Source organism: Asparagus officinalis, chromosome 4 (genome assembly GCF_001876935.1).
Source record: "Asparagus officinalis chromosome 4, Aspof.V1, whole genome shotgun sequence".
Classification (NCBI taxonomy): Eukaryota; Viridiplantae; Streptophyta; class Magnoliopsida; order Asparagales; family Asparagaceae; genus Asparagus; species Asparagus officinalis.
In genome coordinates this window covers 101,694,314-101,699,200 of record NC_033797.1, presented here as the reverse complement: position 1 = coordinate 101,699,200, position 4,887 = coordinate 101,694,314, and positions in this window count along the sequence as shown.

The following is a 4,887-nucleotide window of genomic DNA, read 5'->3' as shown; positions in this document are numbered from 1 at the left end:
GTTTGTTTTTTAAAAAAAATCCATAATAATTGTTTACAAAAGATTAGAAACATGTTAAATTTATAAAAAAACTAGTTGTCCATCGTTTTCGGTTGTTGAGTGGATATTATTGGATTTATTTCAGTCTGAGATATTTTAGCTCTTCACGTAGGAGGTGCTCTTCTATTGATATCTCCTCTCTGTGTTCCCTTCTGAAATGTTCAAATATTTACTAGTCATACATAAACATGGACAGTGGCGGAGCCATGCCTGTTCAAAGTGGTTCACTTGAACCACCTCATATTTTGAAAACTACTTTATACTGTTCAAAGTGGTTCACTTGAACCACCTCATATTTTGAAAACTACTTTATATACCATATATATCAGATGTAAAACCAAAAGGAGCCAAAACTACTTTATATACCATATATATCAGATGTAAAACCAAAAGGAGCCTTTAGTCCAGCGGATAAATAAAGAATGGATAAGTGTTTATGTAGCATGAGGACCCTGGTCCGAAACCAGGTAGACCATATATTTTTTCCAAACCTAATCCTCTCTCTATTTATATCTATGCTTTGTTTTTTCCCTATATTTTAAACCATCATTCAAAAGGTCGTAGCTCCGCCCCTGAACATGGACTATTACTATGGTAACGGAAAGAGGGATCGAGTTATCAAAGTACCTTAATAACTCTAGCCAAAAACCTAGAAGCCACTATCTTGTTCTCTCTTTGCCGGAGGAGGATTCATTGGCCGTGCTAACTCGTGTCTGTGCATGCGTGGAAGATAGACTGCATGTTGGGGCACTCATGGTTTGAGTTTGTTGCACTGGATGTTGATGCTATACTAGTAGAAAATAAGGTATTGACGACGGGGTATTGAAGACGGATATCAAATCTGTCGCCAATACAAACATTAGTAACGGGTCATTTCCCGTCGCCAATACCCCGTCGTCAATGTTGTACATTGGCGACGGAACAAGCCCGTTGCCAATGTTTTCCCGTTACCAATACGTATTGGCGAACGCCATTACACATTCGGCAACGGGTATACCCGTCGCTAATACGTATTGGCGACGGAATGAGGTTCGTCACCAATAAGTATTGCGCCATGATGTACCCGTCGGCCATGTCGTGCCGATATTAGCGACCGAGGTTGACCGACACCACATACAACTATATTAAGCAGAGAAGTATATTACCATCAGGAGAACAATACTTATTGGCAACGGATCCCCGATCGTCGCCAATGTTGATGCCGTCACCAATAAGTATTGGCGACGACACAGAACCGTCGCCAATGCATATACCAAACTATTCAGTCATATTCGATTCGGTAGTTCATTTAACGCTAAACAAATATTTTTTAGAATTCGAGTTTGCTAAAGATTAAAATTTGAGCAGATGTATATTCAATTTGTTTGTATATTAAATATCCGTTTAAAATTGATCACATGTTATTATTTGTATTATTGCATATATGATGCCGTATTTTAACCATTTACCTATTCAACTTAAGTTTTATATACCGATTTTAAGACTTAAATAAACTTAAATTTTTTTCTAATTAAATATTAATTTAATTATATACACATCATATAGTATAAAGGAATAATTTTTATTTATGAATATTAATACTAATTGAAAATTAAATTATTTAGCGGAATAAATATACTTTGATATTCGATAAATATTCGTGAGTTTTTGGATTCGACTTTGATTAATTTAGAGAAAATGATGAGAAAATGGTGAGAGGCCAATGAAGAGATCATTTTTAGTTATACGTATTATGAACATGTAATCATATTAATCTTGCGAATGATATACCGGAACTTATCATAGCTCTTTTCAATTAATTAGAAAGTCTATGTTATTTTTTAAATTTATTATCTTTTATTGTTTATGCTAGTAGATTCGATGACCTCCACTACTCTTATTTGGCTTCATTTACGGATGAACTTGACCCTGCAAACATAAATGTGAGAAGAGCTTAATGAGATTTAATCACTAAAGAAACAGATAAAAATAGTTTGGATAAAGTTCTCTTTGAGTTTTATAAGGTTAAGAGGAGAAAGAGCCGTCGAAATTGAGTTATAGCGTAGATGATATCTATTGGAGGAATTTTTTTTAATGAATTTGGTTTTCACATTTTAACTGGTCAACTAGGTCCATACGGGTTAACTTTTTATAATATTAAAAGTCAAGGAAAACTAGTAGTAATAATAAATATTGTTATGATTTGAGGGATGCAGTAGAAATTTTCATGATTTGAGTGTAAATTTGAAATATTGAAGATTTGAGGGACTAATTTGGAAATATTGAATATTTGAGGGACTAATATTGAAATAATATAATCATTAACTCTGACTCGAGGATACAAAAGAAAAATTAGTAAGAATAGTTAGATTTTAGGGTTGCAATAGCAATTTCTATGAGATTTCGGGAACTAATATCTCAACCAAACCCTAATCCAAACCTTCTTTTCTCAGCCGCCGTTCTCTCTCTAACCCTTAGTGCCTCTTTCTGAAAACCATCATAGTTATGAGTTTTTGGCTTCATCTTTTATTAGTTTAAAGAAAATGATGAGAAAAGTGAAAATGATGAGAAAATTTTAAATGAATTTGAATGCTATGATGATAGAGAAAAAGGTTGTTTTCCTTTTAATTGTGTAATTTGATAGTTTTTTATTTCCTTTTGGTATGTTGTGGTATCTAGTTTGTTCATAGAGTAGAAAATGGAGTGACTATAGTTCAGTGTATGGACAAGTGTTTGTTTATTATACTGAGAATTTATTTAAGTTTTCCTCCGTTTTAATACAAAATCTTGTGGAAGAGCCACTTTCGTGATTTCTTTTTAGCTTTATTGTTTCATTTTATGGGAAAGGAGCAAAGGGGCTCTACTTGGATATTGAACACTATTTATAAACATTATGCCGTTGTGGAATACTTTGTCTCACTTTGTATAAAGATATTTAGCCTTTTTTTTTTTACTTTCTAGAGTGAATTTATATTAAATTTGGCTGCTGACATTTCTCTGAACTGTTTCTAATGCTGTTAACTGCTTTCAAAGATTATGGAGTTAGTGGGTCTCGGATACACAGGGTGGTTTATCACTTTTTGCCTGTGTGTTTGTTGCAATGGACCTGGTTTTGGTTTATGGTATTATTACTACCTTTTATATAAGTATATAAGTATACAGTTATTTCTCTCTTTTATATATATATATATATATATATATATATATAATTGCATTTGTTAAGGAATCTGCAATCAAATTGTCAAATTTGAAATTACTCTGTAGGCTGTTGTGGAAGTTGCAAGCTTAATGTCGTATCGTTTACCAAAATTGGCATATGTTGTGGTATAAATCATCCATCTGGAAAAATATTTATTTCTTCATTGTGGTTGTTAAAAATCTGCATGTATTTGCTTTTAACAAAGCTGTTATATTTTATGTGTACTTTACAGATTCAAGAGCAGAATGTGAAATCATCTTTGCATGCCAAGAATGGGAATCAACACTCACAACAAGATATGCAACAATTGTACTCATAAACGTAGCTCTTTATTTTTAATATATATATATATATATATATATGTATATATATAGATATATATGAATCGATGAATAATGAATGTGAATATTGTTGAATATCATTTCTCCATGATAATGTTTTGATGATAACAATCTATATTGTGTGTGCACTAACTTTCATATGCAGATTTCAATATCAGAATATGTACAAGTGCAAGTGGATATCAAGGCATTTTGAAGTGAAGAAAATGATGAACAAAAGATAATGTATTTGAATTTTTCTTTACTTAGAATATTTGTACAAGCCTTGATCACACACACGCACACACACACAATTTTAGAGAACACACTAACACAGGCTTAGTGTGTTGGTTAACTATAGAAATCCCCTATGTTAACCATTAGAATAGTAGTTAAAACTTAATTATAAAAACTCATTATTTCTGAATATTTGATCTTAATAGTCGACTAATTAGGATAGTAGTCGACTACTCATGTATATAACTCAAATACAAGTTTCTGTCTGTTTACAGTATAGTCGACTAATTAACATTATAGTCGACTACTGAAGAAAATGTCATTTTTCAAGTTTCTGTCAAATTACAGTATAGTCGACTAATGATCATTATAGTCGACTACTGAGAACATTTTCCGAAAACACAGAGTCTGTCTGAACTCAGTGTAGTCGACTAATGACTACAGTAGTCGACTACAAGAGACAGTTTTTCAGTTTTCAGAATTTGAATATCTGACAGTTTTTGGCCGTTTTTAAACGTTTTCAAACTTTAAAAACTTGTCTTTTCAAGGGGTATATATAGGTTATTTGTTCAGAAAAATTGGAGAAATATACATACCCATAAGCTTTGATTCTTGAGCAATTTCCTAAGTGAAAAACATTCTGATTTTCTGAAAAAGAAGAGTTTCTGAAATTGCCTATATACTTTCATCAAAAACAAATCAATTAGGCAATTTTACAAAGATTAAAAGAATCCTAAGCCACTGCTGCACATTATTACACATTCAAGGCTTATAGGATCATTGTGTTCTTCTTCAACAAGTTTTCTCTCGGTTGTGAGAGGGTTAGTCTCTTGGGTTAGAGATTGGTGTTCAAATTGACAAGGAGGTGAAAGATGGCATCGTCAAATACAACACAATTCAAGGAAGGCCACTCTACAAATCGTCCTCCAATGTTCGATGGTTTGAACTACAATTATTGGAAGTGTCGAATGAAGATATACCTTCAATCAATTGGCTACGAACTTTGGAACGTTGTGGAAACAAAATATGAGAAACCAACCACTTCTTTTGCGGAATGGACTACATCTCAAAGGAACAATGCAAATTTGGATTCTAAAGCAATGAATGCCTTAT